Below are 27068 nucleotides of genomic sequence, written 5' to 3' on the forward strand. Positions count from 1 at the left end.
TTCATATGATTAAATTCATTTTGAGTGTTAGTCAAACAGCTCAGGATGTTCCTTTCCTGCAGAAATTTGAATTGTGTTTGTAATCTGGCAGTTTTCCGCCTAAGTGATGAACAGCAACCTGCCTCTGTGGAGAGCACAGAGTGTTAGAAATAAATGTCTATGGCACATTCTCATTTGGGACAGGAATGCCCTCACCTGACCTCAGAAATTCAGTCTGCAAGTTCACAGTTTGGACTGCGGTTAAGAGACAGGGACACCACAGAGTCGGTTGGTACATGGACATTTATCTTAGACTAGAGCAAGCCACTGCCTGAAAATGTCTGCTTCTCTTCACTGGATAGAAAGGGATCTTGGACAACCAGCTTAGAACAGATATGCAATTTTGGCAAGGCTGAAGCTGGATGTAACGAACCCTACCCCATGAGAGAATCATAATGAACTCACAGCAAAGTCTGCCACTAAACTGGGATCATTTAGAGATTGTCTTATTACATCAACATGGTGTTGAATGGACCTATAGTATATATGCCTGAAAATGGCCCTTCAATTTAGGACAGATTAAAACAGAAGATCAGGTATCCCGATATAGTAGATATTTCAGATCTACTACTTGTTACTTAACCTCAGTTCCCTATTGCTAAACTGTTATTTACTCATGAGGCTTCATTCATGATTTTTGAAAGCTATTCTGAGTTCTTTATGTCATGTAAGCTGAGAAAAAAAGAGAAAGAGAAATAATAAATAATAATAATTGCTAGCAACTGGAAAGAATTTGCAGTAATTTCTTTGACAGCCCCAAATGACTTTCACGAACAGAACTGTGTTTAAAAAGCAGGCAACTACATTCCGTTCTTTGACATTTTGTATGTAAGAACCAAGTAGAATGTTCTTTACATTAATTTCTCCACAGCCAGAGTTAGAGCTGTGTATCAGTGATTTCCATGCCATTATGGCACAGCCTTGAGCATCTCTAATGAGATTTACAAGTGCAGACTGTCTGCTTTGTTGGATTGTTTTCAAATATATTTTTCCAATTATTTTCTAAAATGTCAGTTTCTCATGCAAATGAAACACAATGCTGGAAAATCCAAAGGCTGGTTTGTGGGCGTGGAAAGGAAGGGGAGCTCGGAAGCAAATCAGTCCCTGAAATGCTCTCATCGCTTATTGTGCAGGAATCAGAAAGAAGCAGTAATTTAACAAAAGCACAGCAGAATCAAAGTACTTCTTCACATAGCACGTACTTCTCAACATAGCCCATACATTTAGACAGTTAACAACAACTGGCATATACAGAAACCAGCACTATACTAATACACACAGCAGAGAGGTTTGTTTGATAGGCCATATGCATGAGTGTGTATGTATACCTCTCTACCATCTCCTCCTCTCCATGTGACTTTTAAATGCGTTTGTTACAAAAATGATAATAAAAATAAATAAATTTTAATTTTGCAGAAGTTGACATTTCTTTTCTTTTAAGGCAAAAATTAGGTCATTCTGTCCTAAGAATCCCTAAATTACAGGAAACACTAAATACTAATGTATTTGCAGCTTGCAATCTTCATTTTCAAAAAGTTTGCTTTTCTACTGCTTTATACAGAATCCACTTCATGGAAGTAAAAGTACTTTGAAAAGGCACTGCTTTTTCAGAGATAATTCAGTTTAAAAAGGCCAAAGAACAGATTTTAAGGGCACTTAGGCAACTTTTTTGCTTTAATGGGAACCAGATGCATGTCTTTGCAAATGTAGCTGCTAATTTTGACTTTGCAGATTTTGACTTTTGACAACAGAGTTGTACTGGACTGACAACAATGATACTGGTTTACATTTACACTGAAAATCTCATCTCCTTAATGTAACTTTAAATCGAAAAATGCAGATTCATTTTATGAACTTTTCTTACCTTTTTAAATATTTCAGTTTGTTGCCAGTGTGTATGGTATTGCATGGTAATCAGAAAAATCTGCTAAACACGGTTTGGTGATGCTCTATCTTGTCACTGTGTGAGACTGATCAAGACTAGCGTTGCACGGTATAACTTTCAAAATGGAAATGAGATGGGTATGCTTGAGAGTTTTCATGCTTGAGGTAGCTGGAGAACAGGCAAGGGAGTACACACCTTCCATTGCACATGCATTTTCCTTCCTCTGAATGTGTAGTGTTTTAGTTTTATTACTGAAATAGGAACTTGCATGCAGAATAGTGTCAATGTTGCTCACTAGAGCCTGGGGATGACAGCTAGTAGTGCTGACATTTCTCATTTTCTACTTTTGGCAGCATTAAGAATTCAGCATGGGGAACGTGTTGATGCATTTTATGCCTCTTGTATGTATTCCAATATAATGTAGTTAATGTTCATTGTTTGTGTAGCAAAAACAACAATGTATTTTTCGGGTATACTGTGATCACAGAACTGGTGAGGACATACTGAAACATTGAAGACACAAATCCAGTTAAGCACCTAGAGCATTTCCTGTTTCCTTCTATCCCACTTCAAACTGCATATGTAAAGTATTTTGGTATCCAACATAGAGACACACAGAGAAATTAAAGTAGAGCTGACTAATCAAGGTGCCAGAGACTATCTGCAGCTTTCAGCCAGCTATATGGATAAAACTTTTGAAACACATCATACAACTGGGTGCAAAAGTCCTGCTTGTTTTTGCATAGAGTAACAGGGAGATCCGTTTGCTGAGTAAAAGTGTTAAGTACATAAGCGCTTAAGACCAGTGCATACAGGATGAAAGTTTTTTTAAGACCTCCCAGGCATTAAATTACCTCCTACATGCCATACGTGGAAAGATCAGCACTGGCTTATGTGTCTTCTGAGTCATGGTGCTGAAGGATACAGTTCTCTTCCTGAAGTACTCTTTCCTTCTTCATAGCTTTCACATCTTCCTTTCTCAGATTCTACAACACTCATTTCCTCCTTTCTCACCTCTTGTAACATCTGTCCACAGTTACCCAAATCATAAATCCTTAGTCTCTTTCTGATATAGATACCGAAGCCATCCCTGTCTTTTTAAAGACAATTTAAAAAAGAAAAATTTAAATTTCTCAGCACCCCTACAAGAGGAGGCAAGACAGAAAGTGCTGCAACCATTGAGGGGAAAGAAATATCCAAGTAGTGAGAAGGAAAACAGGACCCCTGGACTGAGGCCAACACTACAGAAGGTGAGAAGAGTCTCTTGTAAAACTGAACCCGAGGAGAGAATACATAGTATCATTAGTTTTCCTTACCATTAACCTGTGATTATCAAGTTAGTTGAATGTTTCTTTTTGCTTTTTCAATTTCTGTTCCTTCTTACTCTCTACACAGAAATCACATTTCTGTGCTATAGGACTTCATTGATGGAAAATAAAGTCAAATGTAAATACAGTGATTCCTGCTTACTTGCTATGCATCTTCATTAGCTGTAGATTTGTTGAATGCATTGTCAGTTCCTCATCTGTTACTGCTCATCTGAATCTTTCCTGGGAAGTAGGCAAGAAAACACACCCCCCATATCCTAAACAGACCTTGTAAATTTAAAATCAGGTGAAGTTAGTTAAAGAGAGACTTAAAAATGTATGCAGGCATATTTCAATGTTGTCAGAAAGCAGTGTTCACGTTCACTTTTGCTTTAAAACAGTATGTTAGCAGCAAGACTGCCAAAGACAGGTATTTGTTAACTTTTCACCACAAGTAATACACTCTGATCAAAGGGAGAGGCCGGTACCTCATATGTCTTCAAAATATGAAAATATCTTCCCAAAAGGATGATTATCCCTGGAATAAGATATTTCAGATGAGATAAATCTGAATTCTGCCTACACTGACAGATTTGTAGGTGTGTGAGTGCCTGGCATTACTTTCCAATAGATATTTATGTCCAGCAAGTGCAATATGACCATGTCATAAGCATAATCCAGATATGTGGGAAAGAACTTACTACAATTCCTAACGAATATGCTAGGCAGTATTCAAGTCCTATCTATTCTGTTGAGCACAGTACATTTATTGTGGGTGATGTGTCAGCTGCATTTATTTTCTCAGTCCATTGTTACAACACATTTAGGTTGTCACTCAATTTGTCTCCTCTTCAGAAGAGCAACAGAAAGTCAATAGATATGTATTTATCACCACTACATTTCCTCTCATCAGCAGCATGATTGATTCCATTTGTATTTTTAATACAACCCAGAGACATAAGTGGTGGTTGAGATAGAAAGAAGCAGCACTTTTGGTTTGTGTACATAAAGTAAACATGTGGCTCCAGATAGATAAACAATTACTACTATAAAAGTAAAATATCTTGTATCTGCAGAACACCTACCTGACTGAAAAAAGTCAACACTTCACCAGAGGTTAAAAATCATGTTATTCAAAGAAGTTTGTCTCTAGCTAACATGCTCTATTTTAGGGACTGCAAATTCCTTTTACACATATTTACATTCAAAGTTTAGAATACTTGATGTGACCATAATGCCATCATTATAAAGGCTCCAGGAGTACCTCTACAGAGGATACAAAGGATGGATATCAAATATTCAGGTTTGTCATGGGTACTGAGGATTTTAAACTTGATCCCAGCTGAAAATTCATAGATACAACAAAAAATAAGTTCAATGTTATATATATAAATAATGAGAAATATTTAATCTAGTTAAGTTATATTTTACTAACTTGATAACATATCATAAGATTTATTTTAAAAATTTGAAAATAAGCTTTCAATCCCTTTAACAGTTTACATCCAAAGATTAAGCACAGAACTCACATACTATTCAAAGCTCTTAGCAAAAGGCAAGCAAGGTGAAAATACTTAATTTGTATTGAAGATGGAGCATAGAAAGAAAAGACAGAATAAGGAGACCGACACTACTCTTTTACTTGCTATGTGAGCATAGCAAGAGTGACCAAGGTAAACATTCATTTTTTGTCTATTCACCTCAGGGCATGTTCCTTCTTCATGTTAAGCTTTCAAGAGGGACAGTTTGGGTGGTTTTTAATTTCTACTAATTGCCATTGGGAGATCTCTAGGAAGTGAATCCTAAAGCTTTCCAATCAAAGAGATTAAACTGTAGTGTTTAAAAGTAATAGGTGAGACAAGTGCCAGTAGCTTGTCATATCGCTTAAATCCTTTAAGTATATTACCCGGGTGTCACCACCTCAAGAAAGAGAATTAAGAAAGTGTTTGGTTTTTCACGGCTTTGTTTGCACCAGTGTAAGAGGTGTTTGCCTAGAAGTATACTGTTGTGGTCTAAGCCCAGCCGGTAACTCAGAACCATGCAGCCGCTCATTCACTCCCCTGCTTTTCCCCGTCCCCGCTCCCGGAGGGGCGGGAAGGAGAATCGAAAGAATGTAAATCCCATGGGTTAAGATAAGAACAGTCCAATAACTAAGGTACAATACAAAACAATACAAAACCAAAAAAAGGTACAATACTGTTACCACCAATAATAATAATGATAAGGGAAATAACAAGGGGAGAGAATATGAAACTACAAGGGGAAAAGGAAAAGAAAACAATAAAAACAAGTGATGCACAATACAATTGCTCACCACCCGCTGGCTGATACCCAGCCTGACCCAACCAGCAATCTGGGCCTTCCGGGTAACTCCCCCCAGTTTATATACTGGGCATGACATGCTGTGGTATGGAATACCCCTTTGGCTAGTTTGGGTCAGGTGTCCTATCTCTGCTTCCTCCCAGCTTCCCATGCCCCTCCTCACTGGCAGAGTATGAGACTGAAAAGTCCTTGACCAGAGTAAGCAATACTTAACAAGAGCTCAAAACATCAGTGTGTTATCAGCACTGTTCTCAGGCTAAAGTCAAAAACACAGCACTGCACCAGCTACTAAGCAGGAGAAAAATGACTGCTACAACTGAACCCAGGACAGCTACTCACTGAGATCCAGGTGGCAATCCACTTTTCAGAGAACTAGTAAATTCTCAAAAATCACACGTCCCTGGGGGAGCAAGGCAGTATGTTCCTTCTGCATGGCCACAAATACTCCAAGGCAGGAGCACAAATACACCATGTGCCACAGAGCACTGAAAGTGAAGTTTGCACTTGAGTAAAATTTCTGTAAACTGCAAGCTCTCACATTTGTGTGTACCTCATGACAATTTAGCCTCCAGACCTCCACATTTTAGTTCAACACATCTTGTCCTGCTGAAAGTCATAAAAGTTATCTAAGGTTATAGTGTCTTGTTTATCTCTAACACAGGTTTTCTTTCTTTTCTAAATACAATACTTTTGTTATACTGTGCAAAAGTCCACCATTCTTCCACTTACAGATGATCTGCATTTCCTTTCTCTCCCTTACTACTGCAGGCAGATGGCATAGCACATATATAGGCACGTAGCTCTGCAACTTCTACTGTATAGCTAGATCTGGTTCCAGTCCTTGCACTATAAACCTATGTATTAAGACATATAAAAAATCTGCAGTGATAAATATAACCACACGGATCATACTTTAGACTGGAAAGAAGAAATCTTTGAATCTTTTACTATTTAAAACTAGATTTTTAGTAACAGCTTCCGAACACTGCCATTTAGCATCTAATTTGCATATAGAGAATTTTCCAGACCTTAAAATATTAGGTTTTGATTATTGCGTTTAGATACAAAAAATAAATATTCATATAGCATAGCAAATTCCTATTTACTTATTAAGGTGTTTTGCTTCATCTGTTAGCAAAAAGACTGCCATTTTCCAGGAGAGAAACACATGTCCTGGCTGGAGGGTATGGAGAGAAAGAATATTTGCTTTGAGCTGGCTAAGACTGCCTGGAGCAAAAAACCTGGAGCTAAAGTGTAAGGTTTCTGCCTCTCACATGTCACCGTTGCAGTCCTCTGGCCCGGTGCCTCCGTCTACATGTTTCAACTGAGCATAAACATGAATCATTTAGTGTTCTGTTAAGATTGGTAGCAAATAGTAGGGAACTTAACTGAGACAGCATCGTAGCCCATGCAGTTTCTTATTAACCACAGGAATGAGATTCTTTACTCCAAAAAAGCATCAGCTTTAAATACATGCACACTGGACAGCAGATTGCAAAATCCAACAGTATTTGCCTGTAACCAAGTGCATACACAGAACTCCAGACCTCTGTCCATGAGGAGCAGCATGGGTTGATGGGAAAGAAAAACTGGGTGCTAGATGTGCCACATTAGCAGGGAAATTTGTAATGAAACCATGGACCAGTTCAAGCTGTGGAACACTATGGAACTGTCTGCATATCCCAGCATCCTCAAAATAAACTCCAAAACACATTTTTGACAGCAATGGACATAATTATAAATGGAAAATAAAGAATGGTGTGAGGATAAGAGAAAGTGACTGGGTCAAAGACAGTGTGAAATCAAAGCCAAAATATTTCAGATATTCTTCTTCATTTTTACTTGTGTTCACAGATTCTAGTATTAAGAACTCCAGAAACATAAACTGGACCTGTGCAGGGTTATAAACCTGTAAAATACAAAACACTAGGCATAGAAACAGAACTTAGAGCATCTGGGTCCAAAAGCCCTCGCTTATCTGCAAAATACACTGGAAGGTTTAAACAAAATCTTGAGTTAAAAAAACAAACCAACAAACAAATAACCTGTACAACTATCACCCTTAAAATCTGATTTTAAAAAGATTGCTGCTCATGGCTCCGGGTGTGCCTACTCGTATGTGGAGCATATTCATTCTCCAGCATGGCTTTTGGCCTAATACAGTGAAGACTGCATTAGTGACTGTTGTCATGACATTTCCCTCTGCAAGATTATTAAAGTGTTTCCATTCTAGCATCCACAGCTATTATTGAAATAACATAATTTATGAGTTATATGAACTTGCCCCTTGCCTAGGATAATGAGTTCATGAGGTATTTGTATGAAGAGCAATGTTTCATTATTAGCAGTAATAATAAAACATTGTTTTTCCATGAAGGTCTTCACAATGGGCTTCATTGCAACTTTTATATGAGTCTCTGCTTTATTTTTATGTTCTGATTGTTGAGAAACAGCAGCTGCACTGTGGCAGGATAGCACTAGGGAAATTTCACTCTCATAACAGCTTCTGCAGTGCTTGAGCATCAGAGAGTAGTATCAAACCCCAGTAGGACCATCTGAAACACTCATCCGGTGACTCTTGGCAACTGACTCTGTTATGAGTGCCTACTGTCTATACCCCTTGCAGGGTTTCTGTAGGACACCAGCTGATTACAAAGCAAATTTACTTTTTTAATAAAAATGAAGTTCACAGCCAACATAATAGTGAAGGCACTGGATTGCTGCAAAACATGCAGCACAAGGGACAGCAGAGTAGTTGGTTCAGCAGATGGGAAGGCTTTAGTCTTTCTCTGTTGACTAAAGAAGGTGCCTATGATGATTACATTCTTCTCTTAGCTGCCACACATAAATGTCAGAAGACTTCATACCATCTTTCCCACAGGTGCTTGTGCCATCCTGTTTTACTCCAATCATGGATGCTAGTGCCATACCACACCATGGTTATTTACAACCTTGAAAAGCCTGTTACAGCAGAAGATGAAAAAGGCTGTTTTGCAGAACACCTGGGAAAGATACTACTGGAAAACAATTACATTTTTAACTATTAGATGGCTACTACAAGCCCTTCCAGGTGATCACAGGTTGTTTGCTAGTTTGCCATTCTGAAAAAAACCCTGAAGTTCAAATGTGTGAAAACATGTATAGTAGCCAGAGGCAGTTTGCTGATCCACAGTTTTTCATGCACATGTAGCAGATTAAATCATATTTCCGATAATTTTTTTTTATCAGAAGCTAGCACATGTAATGTCGTCTGTGTTTACTTTTGTTAATTCTGACTGTAGTCTGCCAGATTGTTCTGTTCTCCATATTAAAAATCTAATTAAAAGGCAAAAGATATTCCGTATCTAAAACTCTATGGCCTATAAATTCAAATTGACAAAGAAAAGGCATTAAAGCTCAGGTACTTCATGTTAATCAACCTTGAAACTTACTTTTGTATAGAAATAATATTACGCAAAAATGGTTTTAGGAACATTGATTCAAATAAAAATCAAACATCATCTGAAGGCATTTCTGACTGATAATGTTCACCCTTAAGGGGTAACCTCATATAAATAAGGGTTTCTTCATAAGAACATGTTTTGAGAAAAAAAGGGTAAAAATACACAGGCTGATCAGCTAACTCAGATGTTGTGAATTTAAAGGGAAAAACCATGCCATGTGCTTTAGGTCATGAAGTACAAAGTACAATTAGTGATTTAGAAGTAGTGAATATTTAAAGCGAGTTTTACTGAGAAATTTCCACACTTGTGATACTCCTATAAATTATTTTGAATATTGGTCAAAAACAATTGTCAAAAACAATTCATGGATTATTTTGAAGCAATGAAAGAATATGATACCAAAGATTTGTTCTTATTACAAATATGTCATGTTTTTCTGCCTACAGTTCTCAGATAAATTACTTTCTATTTGTACAATATGCCATTCTGTTTGTTTGGAGGCAATATAGACATGCCACTTCATTCAACTTCAGAGAGAAGTAGAATTTTCTACATTTCTACTTTCAAATTTCACTAGCTTTGCCTACTTCCTTTTTTCAATTGTCAAGCTAGAGCAGCCAAAGTGTCCTGTCAAGATACATGAACTACCACAATGGAGTTAAAGCTGCAGTATATATATCTCAGTCTTGGTGCCTATCAGCCAGTGGGAAATACTCAGATAAAGGCTGTCCCCCTAAGAATGGGGTTGCATTAGCCAGGTGGTGGGAAAGGTTTGGTGGAAAAGTGGTCATTTGGCTTGGGCAGGTCAATTCATTTATGCTAAAATTTTCTGCCATGTTAACTACAGCAAAGAGCAGTGAGGAGTACACTTGGTTGTTCAATATGACACTGACATTTTCTGATGCTCTTCACTGAAAAATGAAGAGTCAGCAAGCATGAAGCAGTATTTTTTATCCCTGCCTTTTATCACTGGCTTCTCTGTTGCAAACCAGGCAAATTTTCTGCAGAATGGGGAAAGTTGTAAATTGTCCTGGGTTCAGCTATAGCAGCCATTTTTCTCCTTCTCAGTAGCTGGTGCAGTGCTGTGTTTTTTAACTTTCAGCCTGGGAACAACGCTGATAACACCGATGTTTTTAGTTGTTGCCAAGTAATGTTTACTCCAACCAAGGACTTTCTCAGTCTCATGCTTTGCCAGGGAGGAGGGGAAGCCGGGAGGAAGCGGAGACAGGACACCTGACCCAAGCTAGCCAAAGGGCTAGTTGGGACTGGGCTTCTGGGCTTTCTGCCATGTAGCTCTGGAAGCCCACTTGTACTGGAAGGAAGCTAACCTACAGCTAATCCATCACCCTTGTCATATTTGTTTCAAAAAATTCATTCTGCTTATCTTTCAAGAGAAACCAGGCCAAGGTTGCTATTCCACAGGAAAAATTGAGAAGGAAATAGGAAGTTTTCCTTGTGAGTCATCTTACAAGAGAGTGGGCTGCTTGGCGGAATGGAAGGGAGGCTGTGTTACCCTCTGTCACAGCTAGTTGTATCCGCTTTGAGAAAGGGGTAAGTTAAATCAGCACCAAACAGAATTTTGTAGCTTTAGAAATGTCCCTGCTGAGACTGACAGGGTTTAGCTATCTTGGTCAAAAAGTTGATATCCTTCCTGAAACACTGAGACTGTCATAACCTTCCTAGATATGGCCCCATTTACCACAGGACATGTATAAACTGGTGAGTATTTGAGGTTTCAGTTAGCTGTGATGTGACACAGCTTAAAATGAGGAACATACACATCAGAATTAAGTTTTGTTTCAGTTTTGTACAGTCATTCACTCCATGCTTACTACTAGAGGTATCACTAAAGGAATTGCATTGGTCAAACACAAAAAATATGATGCAGTAGGTATATCTTCTGTTATGGAAAGGTTTTCAAGAGGCATATGAAGCCTGGCAGAGTCTTCAGAGGAAGAGATGAAAACTTTGTCAGTCTAGGTCAACATCTAGGGAAATATGTTGCACAGGAAAACTAGTCCGTGGATTCCACTATACAAGAAATTCTCCAGGCAGGAATAAAAAATTATCTCCAACAAGTCCAAATCTTGGGAGCAAACTTAGAACCTGAAGGTGAAAAATAATGGCAATTCTTTCCATTCTCACTAAACCAAGTGAAAGATATTTCATATTTGGTAGTCTTTATAGGCAAACATTACTACCTATATTGTTAAAGACCATGGGATATCAAAATATCCAGATAATGAAATATTCATCATATATCACAGAACATGCAAGTCTATTTCTATTTCTTGGCTCACAACAAATGAAAAAAATGCGTATGGCATGAATACCCCAGAAACATGTTCAAGAAACAGGACTGGAAAACCACCAGAACTATTATTAAGAGATTCGGTGGCTCATAGGGCTGAAACAGCTGTTGATGAGCATGAGGAATGATAAACGGTTCTTGCTTTGTGCAATGGTTCAGGTTTAGAAAAAGATCTATTTTACAAGCAAGCACTGTAGAGACCCATTTTAGTCCAATAACAGTTTGAGATAAAGTTTTAACAGTTCAAGAAAGTTGATTTTAAATACATAATCTCCCTGTTACTAATTGAGTTATTTGGCTTTGCTGGCATGTTTCAGAGAGACTGTCAACATATGCTCTGAACCTAATAATCATTAATCCAACAGCAGAATTGAAATAACTAATAACAACTTTTACAAATGGAGAAGCACAAATACTCAAATGTGTTTGAGATTATAAATCATTTTCTCCTATCTAAGCAATGCCGATCACCTTGCCTCCAGAAACGTATCATGGCTCACATCCTTTGATAAAACGTATTAGATTCAGACATGAAATTCTAGCCTCTGCCAAGTCTTAAGCCTTCAAATGGTCTCAGATTAAGTACACACACTTAACAGAGGGAAAACAACTGAGGAAGAGACATGCTAAGGTCAGATTGCAGATCTAGCTTTTAGCCTTGTGCATGGAATAATAGCAATTGTTCAAAAGCTACTTTTAACCCATGAATTTCACGAGAACTGCCAAACCTTTCCTCTTAAAATTATACCACTGCCTTATATAGCGGAAGGTGTATTAGACTCCAATTTTCAGATACAGTTTGGGCAGCAGAAAAAAACAAAGGCTCTCTCATAGCTCTCTTTATATGTAAATACTACAGAAAATATGTTTCAAATATAGGGGTGTTGAGCTTTTTAGGAGCTTACACAGTTTAAGTGACAAAGAATATTTGTGTCAGTAGATTGTAAAAAACGGAGCTTTTTTAAAGATGGAGTGGTATACATATTTTTTTAAAAAATTGTTGTTTATCATAGAATCACAGAACATTGCAACAGACCTCAAAAGATCACCTGGGCAAACATTTTGTGGATAAGTGAGTCCAGATGAGATTGTCTAGCACCCTATCCAATCACATCTTGAAAACTTCCAGTGATGGGGCTCTACCAAGTCCCTGGGAATGTTGTTCCATTGAATGACTGTTCTCACTGTAAAAAAAATCCTTTCTTACATCAAGATGAAATGTCACCAAAGAACTTTATGACACCAAAGAAATTAATTAATCAAGGTCCCAGTGTATTGACATCCAAAGCTGGCTCACTCTTTTTCCTAAAGAGAAAAAATTGGGGGTGTAAAATCATCTTCTCAAGAAAACTGTATTTTTTTGGAAGCTGAATTTCCTCTTGGCAAAACCATTCTGATGTGCCATTACCCATTACACTATACATCTATGTCTTTGAAATAGCTTCAAAAGAGGCAGCACAGCTGTGAGCTCTCTGTCTAATCCATATCAGTAAAAAGTAGCTAGTGAATCTTTCTACTCCCCTAATATTTTCACATGGCTTGCCAAGGTGAACAAAGATATATTTTAGGTATCTATTTCCTGGTGTGTTCAATCTGAGTTAAATGTTAAAATACACCTGAAACCTGGGCCTGTGTTTTTATAGCTGTCTCTTCCTGTGTATTCTTATAGTAACTAGTACAACGAAACTAGCTTTGCTGAGATTTCTGGTTTATAATATATAAATAGTTTGGGGTTCCCAGAAAAAATACCTCTTTCCTAATTAAAACTAGAGCCATCTGTACATTAGAATAATATTCTGAATATCTGAAATTTTAAAAAGGGGGAGGGGAGAAGGAGAGAGGGGAAAAAGAGAGAGGAGAAAAAGATGGTGTTTGCCAATTGACATCACAAATTTCAGAGACTTCCTAGAGGTAACACTGCTGAACAGAATCCCAGCATGATTACATTATCAGAGGTCCTTTATACTCTTGAGGAGGAACTGTGGCTATTACTTATAAAGAAACAATGTTTATTACTTTAGCATCAATTCTCACAGCTGCTTTCTAAATCTTGTAGCTTTGCATTCATCTGTTGTAGCTTCTTTGTCTCAAATACTTCACACAAACTTACAGAACTGAGGAAGACTGAATCCTGGCAATATCTGCTTAGCTGCTACTGGTTTTGTTAAGCAAGTCATCTCAGTGTTTTTTCCCTCTGGAGGTAGACGTACTTGTGTATGATGTTTCTCTTCGAACAAACTACTCAGATAATGTCACTGCTACTAAAAAATGTCAAGGACATACTTATGTCTAAGTTGAAACTCTCTTCATTAAAATGTATGATTGGCTCATTTTTGAGCAAATTGCGTAATTGGCTGCCTCTGTGTAAAGCCCTCACTCTTTTAAGAGAGAAGCCATTCCTCTTAGTGCTGAATACATAGATCCCAACCACTGTGAAGGTGACTCTAATACTTCAGACAAACTAATATTGCCTAACCCTGACTTCACGCTGGCAGGTTTCCATCTCCATAATAAAGTTCACTAGCCAAGTTCTGTGAGCATTTCATTTTGAACTATATGTAAAGGGCTGACTTTGTACCACTATTAAAAAGAGAAAAAAGAACAGCCCTACAGGGTAGGACAATTCAATTATACCTCTCACCTCAGGTGAAGAAAACTTCTGAAATTTTCTTTCCAGTCCCAGAGAAAAAATGCTGCAAATTTGATTTGAATCTCCTGACATCAGAATAAGTCAAAGCATTTTTGTTGTCCTGAAGAGGATAGGGCACGAAAGTGATATGATAAGCTATGCCAACTCAGCACATACGAAACGCGTCTCACACTTGAAGATAACATACGACTGATCTAAATAGAACCCTGGAGACACAGACAACAGCAGTAATTCCTAAATGCCACACAAACTAGCCTAGGACACTAATCACCAAGAGGTGACCTTGGTACCCTGGAGTTAGCCCTTACACACTATTGCGCAGACAAGTTTGAGGCTAAACTCGCTTTTTAGTGTCGCATAATCCGGAGTGCTCAGACATGCTCTGGACAATGTGGGAACAACCAACACACTGAAAAATTCACTGTGTGCCCTGAAGGACTGTGTTTAGCAAAACTATGCTACAGCTTGTGACTTATAGCAATCACACAGAAAAGCCTTATCCTTCTCAGAAAGGCTGTGAGTGATCCCTTTCAGAAGTCCACTGCCAGGAGCAGGTGCCCGTCCCTCCCCATGCAGTACATTTCAAAAGCAATAAACTCAAACCTCAGAAATGACAGAGAACAGCATACCTAACTAACATTTCCATGAATGATTAAGAACTTTAGCTGGGTTTCAAAAGGCTTCTAGAGCAAAGAAACATTCAACTTTATTTTTGTCATTAATTTTTTGCTGAAATCCAGAATTTTCAGACACAACCCTTAATGATGTCAGAAGTGATGCTCTGTGCTCTGCCACCCTGGAAAGATAAGCTTCTTAAGAACATTAGCTGGTCAGCTATTAATTCTAAATCAGTAACATCTATTGTCATGTGGACTATCTAAATACTTCCTAAACATTTTGACTTTTCCTACGTTGAGATTAATTTAACCAATTTACTAGTGAGCAATTAAGTTTCATAGCCGATGTTTTTTCAGCCTTTGCTTGACTGCTTGTTCACCTGCAGGACACAGAGGTGGACATTTGTGCAGCAATGTCCATAAAATGAAACCTTCCTCTGAGCAATAAACACTGACAAAAAGGGACGATAAGTCTCAGGTTGTGTTGCTGAGTAACTACATTTATAGCTACATAAAAATCAGAGCACAGCCACACAGCATCCCTTTCAGAGGTGGAGAATCACAAAAAATCTCCATTATCCCCTTTACAAAACCAATTGATTTTCAGACCAGCATTTCAAAAAGCACAAGTATCTTGTGGGAATAGACACTATGACTCCTGACACAACTTGACTCCACTGAGTAGCAATATTGATAGCTTAGAACAAAGGAAAGATGAGAGAATATTTAAATCGGGAAGGGCCCAGTGAGGTATGTAATTGGGAGAAAACCTCTGGTGAATGTCCATTGCACGGGTGGCAGGAATGGGTACTGTTTTAATGATTTACATGAATGAAAAGACAACTTCATAATTGCCAGAACTACGGTGGGGTAAAAAGCTGAAAAGAAATTGTTAGAAAAGCACAGGAGTCAACTCAGAAGTTGAAAATGGCAAACTGAGGAAGTCAAATTCTACCTAATTTATTGGAATATGTAAAAGAATGTGGGAAACAATTTATGGGAAAATTTAAGATATTCACATTTGTTTTTAAAATGCAAAGCCTATGTATGCAGTCACAGTTTATGCTAGGATCCTAGCATGCAGAAAATTCTAACCTGCGGTATATATTTCAAATAGAGCATGTCAGCAACTTCAGTCAGGGGAACGTGAGCCATTGCTGAAAGTTTAGTACATGATTAGTACCCTGTCTAACCCGGTGTTATCTTCAGAGAGTATGGGAGGTGTCCTGCCTGTAAATGTGCATTCTTAGCCTAAGGGCCTCTGCACTGAGGTCTCACAGAGACAATTGTCAAGATATTTAGTAAGACCTCCATATTCCATAAACACAGAGCAGCACTTTGAAATACAGCAGTAGTGAGTGCACAGGACTCCACACAGTAGCTTTTCGATAGTCCTTTCAAACCAATTATAAAAGAATGAGTCATCAGAGCCAAGCTTCTTAAAAGATACATTTGTTCATAAGCAGCATACTTTTTAATGTCTGCTAAAATATAGTTACAAATGGTTCTACCCAGTTTTCTGATTTCTGTCCTATTTCTATGGTAAGAAAGAAGCTTTTATCTACCCTGGATCACCTAGATTCCTGTGAATATCAGAATGAGAAAGTACTTATGTTAAAGCCAAGTTCCTATACTGCAGAGAAATGGGGTTGCTAGGGGCACATTTTTTTTTTCCACTGGCCTGCCTAGTCCCCAGCAGCCCAGTTTTTTTCCTTACCTAAGAACTTCAAAACCTGGCACATGGCTGAAATAGTCTGTCTACTAATTTTTAGATGTTATGCTCCTGCACAGCAAGAGAATCAGTGACTACCCATTAGAATGAAAATAGGTAGGATACAGTAATCTCACTCACAGACACCTCCTGTGACCAGGAATTGCTCCATCCGTTTCCACTCTCAGAGCAGCTTCAGTTCAGCATGTCAGCAAAGGCTTATCACATTTCTTGGTATGTTCACATTTCCTGCTCATGCTCAGCCCCACAGGAAAGGGAAAATGTTTTCATGAGAATGGTTGGATGAAAAGTAGTCACAAAATTTTAAATCCCTTGCAAAAAGCTTCCTATATCAAGTGTCCTCACATATTCTGGAAATAATGATATATTTAGGCTGGTCTATACTTTCTGGACCACCTTACTGCCCCTGGCTTCTTTCTAAAGCAGGATGAGGAATAGTACCAACACTAATCACAACAGGTTCATTCAGATAACATGTCCAGTTTTGATTAGCCATAAATACACCGCTACGTGGCAGACCCTGCTCTGCAGAGATCACTCATTATGGGCTGTGATTAATTCCTTGTCATTGTGTGTGTTTTAAAATTAGGCCCTCTTCTGTACTAGCATAGCAACTACACAGGCAAAATACTAGAATACCAATATTTTTTTAATTTAGCTTTCTGAGTTAGAGGAAATGCCAAATACTTTATCATCAATAAAACTACTTTTCACAGGTAGTCTAGCTATAGTAAGGGATCTCTCCTACACTTTACATAAGACTAAATGCTAGCTGCTAGGTACCTCTTGGAGGAAAGGTGTCATGCTGGTGACATTTTGCTCTGAATCTACTGACAGAGCTGGGTGGTAGAGGAAGCAAAGGCACTCTAAGCAATTCACCATAGATCATTCACCATAGACCATTCACCATAGACTCAAGTCATGCTTTCCATAGTCATGAAGACCTTGTGTGTCTTTCTCTCTGGTCTTCTGAAAATTTGAGGGGAGAAAGGGGATATGAAAGGGAATTAACCAGTTCTCTGGAATGACCAACTCCTTTTCAGCGACAAGTGAGCAACAGTGAAGCCAGCAGTTCTCTGTAATAACAGTTTCAGGAGAGAGATAGCTGGAGGGAAGCAATGCCATCCAGAGGGACATTGACCTGCTTGAGAGGTGGGCCAATGCCAAACTCATGAAGTTCAGTAAAGTGAAGTTCAAGGTCCTGCACCTGGGTCAGGGCAATCTCAGGCACAGCTACAGGCTGGGCAGAGAAGAGATTCGGAGCAGCCCTGGGGAGATGGGCTTGGGGGCATTGGTTGATGAGAAACTGAATATGAGCCAGCAGTGTGACTGCAGCCCAGAAAGCCATCCATATCCTGGGTTGCATCAAAAGAAGCGTGACCAGCAGGTCGAAGGAGGTGATCCTGCCCCTCTACTCTGCTCTTGTGAGACCTCACTTGGAGTATTGTGTACAGTTCTGGTGTCCTCAACATAAGAAGGACATGGAGCTGTTGGAGCAAGTCCAGAGGAGGGCCACGAGAACGATAAAGGAGCTCAAGCACCTCCCATACAAAGACAGGCTGAGAAAGTTGGAACTGTTCAGCCTGGAGAAGAGAAGGCTGTGTGGAGACCTCATAGCAGCCTTCCAATATCTGAATGGGGCCTATAAGGTTGCTGGAGAGGGACTCTTCTTCAGGGACTGTAATGACAGGGCAAGGGGTAATGGGTTCAAACTAAAACAGGGGGAAGTTCAGGATAGATATAAGGAAGAAGTTCTTTACTGTGAGGGTGGTGAGGCACTGGAATGGGTTGCCCAAGGAAGTTGTGAATGCTCCATCCCTGGCAGTGCTCAAGGCCAGATTGGACGGAATCTTGAGTGACATGGTTTAGCTTGAGACGTCCCTGCCCATGGCAGGGGGGTTGGAACTAAATGACCTTAAGGTCCTTTCCAACCCTAACTATTCTATGATTCCGTATAGCATTCTTTCACAAATTGCACTTATTATTTGGGTGGCTCTGAGTAAGAGGCAACAAGTTCTGTAATGCAAATGTCAGGAAGCTGAACCCTATGGGTATCTCTCGGGATATTCAAACATTGCTGCACCCATCTTGGTTGACCCTGCTATCTCCTGGGACCCTGCAAAGTAGAGAGCTTGAAGACAGAGCTCTTCACTGATACAGTGAAATAGTAAATACTCATAATATTGCAAAGAGGATTAAGAACTTTGCTTAACCTTTTTCTGTCACCCCAAATCATTCTGCAGACCTAGACATGACAGTGTAAAGCAGATTTCAGCAATCAATTCTTCTTTAGTGTTCCTGTAGTACAATGCAAAACATTATTTATGACCCTTCTAAACATAGAATTGCAAGAACCAGTAAAATTGCAATGATAGACTTCAAGCCACTGCTTTTGCACAAATACCACATGTATTAATCATTGATTCTGTTCGATGACCCATTTTAGCACCATGGAAAGCCATAGCAAATACCAGTTGCAAGTCAAAGAATCTGGAAAATATATGTTAAGTAATTTAAGCAGCTCAGAAATCTTGTTTCCTTTAAAGCTAAAATAGATGTCTGAAACCTTCAGGTTGAGCTGTGAAAGTGACAACAAAAGAGGTCATGGCAGTTACAGAACACTGCTGTTGCTATGTATACTAGCAGGACTTCAATTTGTATCTCGAAGATGTCTAACTGACTATGTATAATTTAATCTATATGCCAGTTGCTCACCTGTACTCTCCCTAGTTACAAATAACTCCTCTGACATGCAGTAATAACCTACACATTACTGTCGCAAACAGATACACTCAAATTAATGTGGAACATGAGACATTACTTTTATATTCCACAATCTGTTTGCTTACTTTCTAGTGGGGGCTGTTCATGGTTGTTCGGAGCACTTTTTAATGAGGCCATGACAGAACTGGGTACTACATTCTTTGTTTTACGGCATGTGTTCTGGACTTAACAGCAAGAAATTCTGGGGCTTATTGATTTGGAATGATGGAAAGCAAGCTTGTGTGTTTTGGTTGGTTATAGGAGGTTCATAAGCCAACAACACTGATGTTATGAAACAAAACAAAACCAAAAAAAAAAAAGCAATTTTGGGATACATAGATGAGGTATTTCTACTAGGCACTAACAACTTCTGTTCAAGGTAGATGAGTCTAGAGAACAGCTGCAGAAATGGATTCATAGGATAACCCAGAGAGTGTAGAGGCTTTTTAACAGAAGGAAACCAGAAACAATGTGGCTGTTGTAATGAAAGAACATCATCTCAAACACCCATAAGTATAAATTTTTTGTGACTAAACAAAGGTTCAAAACCAGAAATTGATGAGCATTGGCTCTTAAAAGAGCCTGTTGGGAGGAGCTGTGAGAACAAATGTTTTGTGAGATCTAGATATTATCAAATATATACATATAAAGAATAATTTGATCTGTTTAGGAAGTGATTTTGTAACTTAGCTACGATCACAGAGTCTGTAATGAAAGAGATCCCTTTCAGATTATGGCAGAGCAGTTAGTTTAGATATATATCCTATACTAGATAACGGAATTTAACATAAAACAACTAAGTTTTAAAAATACCTCAAGGGAACTTCTATATCTGTACTGGTATTTTCATGTAAGCCAAACCTTCAAACTTTGTGCACATGCAACATTTGTCCATATAGCACAGAGCTGCCAAAGAGGATGAATAAAAAGACAGAGTCAGACAGTCATGTTGACAGCATGGCCAGTGGTTTTTCTCAGCGCAATTCGCAGTTAAAAGAAGACAAACCCTGCAAGAGAAGCACCTCTCCTGAGGAGGGCAAGCCCTTGCCCTGTCAAAGACAGAATAAAGGGCTACATGAACTATCTGTCTAACCCTGCAGGGGTCTTATGTTCATAAACAAGAATTTTGTAGCCTTTTTATGAAAAATCTGCTGTGCATATTCTACATTTCCAGTGTTTTGAAATGAAAAGATTTCCTTGACAAATCAGTAAGAGTTATCATGGTTCATGAAGTACAAACAACTCTATAAAATCCCCAGTAAAAGCAGGCTGCACACTTACCAAATTCATATCACAGTTCTGCAATGTGTGAGAGGTGAGATCCTTTATTTTTACTCTATTTTTCAAGTTCTTCCAAGACTGAAAGATTAAAAAGACAAAAACAATCCCCTTCACCACCCCACCCCCCAAGAACTGTTCACTTATACTGAATCTAAGACTGTTTCCAAGAAATCTTTTACAGAGTTAAAAGCAAAAAGCAGAAAAGGAGAGATTTATTTGCCACAAGGCTGGTAGCTGGCTGACTGCCATGCAGTCAATCACACACCATTTGAGGAATAAGATCCCAATTTCTGAGAAAGACTCATCCTCTGTACCACTTGCCTCAACAGTATCCTGTAATGAACCTATGCCACAGCTATGGAAATACACCAAGAGCAATATAAAACAGGCACTCAGACTCTAGTGTTCCATACAGGAAACAAACACACTGAAAACCCTTTTACAACCCATAAGCTCTGCACAACTGCAGGTTCTTGGCTTCTACAAGAAGTTTTCTGTTTGGAAACAAATGTATTTCACTGCCTAATACAACTGAAAAGAAATTGAAGAGCTAAGTGAATACTTAAGCATTTCTCTGAAGTTCTTAGCTAAGAATCAGCATTTGCAGCTGGAATGTTTTATGAACAAAGCTTTTGCTTGGATGTAACATTTCTTCTAGCTAATGCATCTGTTCTACTTCCTACGCTTCTCAGCATGAATATTTAAGGAGTAATAGGTTTACACCTGTTCCTGAGAAACTTGGCTTCTGAGATGTGAACAAAATTTTCTTTAGCAGGAGAAAAACTAAAGAGATGGAAAGAGTTGCTTTACTGTTTCCTTTTCTGCCTCTTTATCATTTGCTTGCAGTAGATTGTATTCACAGAAAATGGAGAACATGCACATGGAAATGAAATGGCTTGTGTTATTTACATCTAGATATCCTTATGCTGACTTGTTAGTGTATTATAGCTAGTATGTAAACCCTAAGCAGCACAAGAGCCAATACTGAGCTCTGCAGGGACAATAAAATGCTTTCCAGGTATCCTTGAAGATCCAAAAGAGATTGCTCATGTTGCAAACAAGTTTGACAGCAGAGATAAACCAGACACAGTTAGTAGCTGGGAACCTGAGGTCTATGCTAATGATATGTCAAAACTAGTGTAAAGTTTTCCCTGCAGGTGGCCAGGCAAATGAAACGTTATAAATTAGCAAAAAAATAATACTGATTTGAGTCTTCTCCTCACTCCTGTCTTAACATCTCATATGGAATTAATTTTCCACAAGAAGCAAAGTCAGAATGGCATGCCTCAAAGCCTTTTGGACACCTCTCTGTACATCTGCATTTTATGCAAGAAATACACCATATTACAAACCTGCCTAGCCTCTTTATGTCACTAATATTCTGATATCTTGATTCCTTAGGTAACTGACTTTTAAATCCATTTTTTATAGAAACTAGTCAAGTGTGAAGGAATGAGAAGAGTTTTGTTGGTTTGGTTTTTTTTTTATATATGTACAAACACTTTCTAATCATCATACCTTCTTGCAACCCCTGGCCAGGTATGCATTTTCAGTGTTACTCCCTGTGCGTCTCCTGGGTTATTTAAAGATGTCACTTTAGGTCCAGTTGAAAACAAGGTGACTATTTTAAAAAAAGTTTAAAATGGAGTTGCATGCTTTGATAAAGTATGACAACCTTTTCTTTTCACCTCAGTCTTACAGCTACTCAGATGTAGTTATGAATTGATCTCTTTCTCTGACCTTTAATAAAACTTGGCTCTATTTTGTGCCTGAAAGAATAGTTCTTGGAATAATTTCCAATTGTTTTTTACTCTAAACCATGCTTTGATTAGTTAACAGTGGCTTCGCATAATTTGCTGGACTGTATTTTGGTTTTATGACAATTAACTTTTCTTTAAACAGATGGATGCTTGAAAAACACATATCCTTGAAATCTTCTACTATGGTGGATCTACCTAAATTAAATTCAGCTTTACTTCAGTAACCTTTGCCAGGTGGTGTAATGCTTTGACTATTTTGTATTGGGATTATAAACATGCTTTGAATTGTTCTGTGAAATTTCTACCTAATGTTCAGTTTATGGCTGGGGAAACTAAGCTTAGGAATGAGCTTCTTATGCATTAGCATAAAATATGAGAAATTTAATCCCTTAACACATTTAGTTGCTACTTATGTGAAAAAGAAGATGGTTGTTTAATTTTTGTTCTTGTAAATACCTATTTGCTAAATGAAATACTTCAGTGTGCCTTTCTAAAGCACACTGGCTAGAGTCACCTCAGACTTCCAAATGAAAATAGAAATATTATTCTACATTCTTAAACTGATCCAATACATACAATTTAAAATCTGGACAGTTGCTTTCTAGCTCTAACACAGTCACTGTTAAAAAACCAAATACTATGAAGTCTTGACTACTCTAGAATATATTGATCATAAATTCTGACACTGTGGGCTCTGGGAAATAGCTGAGCAAACCAGCAGAGAAAGGTGTAGGTCTTTCTACACTGAGATGGCCATGAAAATATACTTCTGATTTTGCATGAGTCATCTAAGCCCGCAGGTCCCCCAGCACTCTGCACCTGAGAAGACTTACTCATTCAAGCACAATCTCAGATCAGAGTTTAATCTGTGGATTTGTGTGGTTCCCAGAAATTCTTAGATCTAGGTCTCTCTAGATGTTCCCAGTCCTGGGAACCAGGAGCAGAAATAACCTCAGTGTAAGCCAGGGGGAAGGAGCCACACAGGAGTGTCCCCTCCATCTTTTTGAGCCTGTAGACAGAGGTTTTCCCCCATGGCAGGACATGCTGGAGGAGCTAAAGAGAAGCTATGATGCTGTGCTGCAGCTAGAGACTGCGTGAATTGCGCTGATTCTGGGCAAATATCAAGAAACAAAGGCTAATGTTCTCTTTACCTCCACAAAATGCTTTCCCAAAGACATCATCTGACACAAGTCCAGGATTGAGATTTGCTCTGTATCTAGAGCAATGTAAGTATAAGCAATGTAATATGAGTACAGAAGCTAGTATATCTTGCCATTCTCCACAGCGGCAGAATGGCTCTTCGTAGTCCTTCATCCTCAGTTACTCTAGTCAAATCTTTCAAGGTTAACAGCCCCTATTATGGACCAACACCTGCTGAACTAAGTGCTAAAAAAGAGAAGAACTAATATGACCCATCCCCACTGGAAATCAGAGCAATGCCAGTGCAAGGAAAAGAACAGAAAGAGTAGAAAAGCTCAGCTAAAATCACTTATTCACAGAAACAGTCATTCTCAGCAGCCTCAGGGACTATAGAAGGGAGGTACTAATGCATTAAGATCCATCATCTTTCCCATCTTCTGCATTTTGCAGGCTGGAAGCTTTGTGTGCTAATGAGGAAAGCAAGAAGAGCTTACAACTGCTGTGCTGCCGCGTCCCTGAGGAAAGCTGATATTCTCCTCATCTCCATGTACAGAACCAGTAGCAGTTGCTGTGACACTTACAGAGCACTGCTATAAAACAGGGTTCCTATAGGGGAAAGACAGAACAGACACAATATTAGTTATTACTAAGCATCCATTACTGAACCAGAAGAACATTTTGGTTTTGCTGTTACAAAACTCATCCAGTGTTGGTGGAGACACTGTGGAGATTACACAAGATAATTTCTCTCAGCACTCAAGAAAACAGGAAAAAAGGGAACTGAATGTTCAGCATCTCACCTCACTTTATGGAAAGTTCTGAATCTAAATACAGAAATGCACAAAAGGATAGTGAGAGTTCTCACATGCCCTTAAAGGTCACCTTAATACCTTAAGGTCAGCTGTATGAGAGAAATTACCCAAAGCAAAATGACATCTGTAATTGTTAAAACTGGGGGTGAGTCACTGTGAACTCCCTGGATGTTTCTGCATGGCTAATTTGGTCACAGACACTGGTCCAACCCTCACTTCGCTGAGTCAGAGTCATCTATTCTAAATCTGGAAATGTTGGTGGATGGCACGCTAACAATTTTTTTATCTGACTCCAGGCCCTGACAGCTTGTGTCCTTCACTTCTCTGTTCTCTCTTTTTATTCCGGTTCCATTATGAACACCAGGATAAGCTGGTATTGAAGCTACAGGCGATCACACACTATCCAAATGCCTGAGCACTCGAGTAGCTTGTGTAAGAATAGAAGACATCCAAGAAGTACAAAGTTAGTGCTCCTTTCCTGTCAGTAGTATTGTGCTGTGCCTCTGGGACATCCCTGCAATTTCCAGGTAAAAGTTTATGCTTGTAGCATCTTTGCTGCTTATGACTAATCTACTTGTAAAGGAGGCATAATGAAGGTTCAGATTATAACTACACATGCCATTTTTACAATATCCAAATGCGTTGCTACACAGCCAGTGAAGAGGTGGCCCTTCCAGGCACTTCTGCTTGCAGAAAGCAGGTGGCCCTTCCAGGCACTTCTGATATGGCAGAAAACCAGCACCAACAGATTTATGACAGCAACCAACAGGCATGCTGGCAATCACTGATAGCTCGCTCTGCTCCCATGAACAGAGACCATCCTCACAGAGCTCTGGAAAATAAACTGAGTATATGGATAAACACACCCCTCCACTTCAATGCTCTGCTGAATTGAGCCTTGACAAATGTCCTCAGACTCCCTGTACCTGCCTCTCAAGTGCATCTGTTTAGTTTCAAGGGTGCAGATGTAATAAAATCCAAATCTCTCTTGTTCCATTGTCTTAAGTACTTTAGTGCCTTAGTCTTAGTAATGCTAAAAGCTTACTATTTACAGCTTTGTAACCTTTTATCTAAGCACTGAGGCAGCATTTCCAGGTCCTCTGTGTCAATATTTTTCCCTTATTCTCCCTGTTCTATCGTAGTCTTATTGTTGTTCTCACAGCCTTGCACTTGCAAATCCTGATGGTGGTGTTTGGCCAGGTTCTAATGTTCAATACCATGGGCATCACATGCATAAGAATCCTCTCTTTTGTATCTTCCCCCTTTCATTCCCTTTTTAGATTTTTTCATATATATTAGAAAAATCCAAAATACAGCACACAAGGAATCTGTTAAAAGCCATTTAAATCTTCAACAAATATTATCCAGTGATATATGTGCACAGAAGCATAACAACCAGTATGTGTGCAGCACTGGCACCTGATCAACATACTCCAATCAGCACTAATAATATTCTAATTGGAAAGAACCCAGAGAGAGTTTATATGGGTCATAATGAAAAATATATTTAGCACTGGGGGAAAGACATCAAAAACTCATCAGTATCATCATCATTAGGGCAGTCTGCTGCAGTGCAGAGAGCCCCCAGCAGAGGGCACTGGTCTGGGGCCCTATCCCTGCTATTCCCAGCTGGACACTAGGGGAAGAATTTTCTCTTTCCCTTATTTTATTTTCTATCTTTGTGATCTTTGGATTTATTTGTCCCCAAGAGCAACTTTAATCAGAAGATCCATCAAATGTAGACCAACCTCACCCATAAACCTTTATGTAAATGAATCTGTCTCAACACCCTTCCCGTAACAAGCTCCCGGGCTAGTCCCAGGTACCATTGCTATAAGTACCATAGACAGTATGTATCTTGCTTTCCAGCAGCAGTGGTATCTCTGGTATCCCTGAGTGTCCCTCAGGGATCAGTGTTGGGACCAGTCCTGTTCGATTAACAGGACTGGTCCTGTTAACAGTGACATTAACAATGGGATTGAGTGCACCCTCAGGAAGTTTGTGGATGACACTAAGCTGTGTGGTTCAGTTGATACGCTGGAGGGAAGGGATGCCATCCAGAGGGACATTGACCTGCTTGAGATGTGGGCCAATGCCAAACTCATGAAGTTCAGCAATGAAAAGTGCACCTAGGTCGGGGCAATCCCAGGCACAGCTACAGGCTGGGCAGAGAAGAGATTCGGAGCAGCCCTGGGGAGAAGGGCTTGAGGGCGTTGGTTGATGAGAAACTGAATATGAGCCAGCAGTGTGACTGCAGCCCAGAAAGCCATCCATATCCTGGGTTGCATCAAAAGAAGCGTGACCAGCAGGTCGAAGGAGGTGATCCTGCCCCTCTACTCTGCTCTTGTGAGACCTCACTTGGAGTATTGTGTACAGTTCTGGTGTCCTCAACATAAGAAGGACATGGAGCTGTTGGAGCAAGTCCAGAGGAGGGCCACGAGAACGATAAAGGAGCTCAAGCACCTCCCATACAAAGACAGGCTGAGAAAGTTGGAACTGTTCAGCCTGGAGAAGAGAAGGCTGTGTGAAGACCTCATAGCAGCCTTCCAATATCTGAATGGGGCCTATAAGGTTGCTGGAGAGGGACTCTTCATCAGGAATTGTAATGACAGGACAAAGGGTAATGGATTCAAACTAAAACAGGGGGAAGTTCAGGATAGATATAAGGAAGAAGTTCTTTACTGTGAGGGTGGTGAGGCACTGGAATGGGTTGCCCAAAGAAGTGGTAAATGCTCCATCCCTGGCAGTGCTCAAGGCCAGATTGGACGGAATCTTGAGTGACATGGTTTAGCTTGAGACGTCCCTGCCCATGGCAGGGGGTTGGAACCAGATAATCTTTCCAACTGAAACCATTCTATGGTTCTGTACACATATAGGTATGTATAAATTCATGGATATTTATTTATGCTTGCAGGGACTTTATGCAAGGTGGCAAAAGAAAATCATATTACTCTTTTGGGGCACCCATCTGTTTCAATGTATCAGCATTGATGTTTCAAGAAGAAA

The sequence above is a fragment of the Strigops habroptila genome, chromosome 4 (genome assembly GCF_004027225.2).
Source record: "Strigops habroptila isolate Jane chromosome 4, bStrHab1.2.pri, whole genome shotgun sequence".
NCBI classification, from domain to species: Eukaryota; Metazoa; Chordata; class Aves; order Psittaciformes; family Psittacidae; genus Strigops; species Strigops habroptila.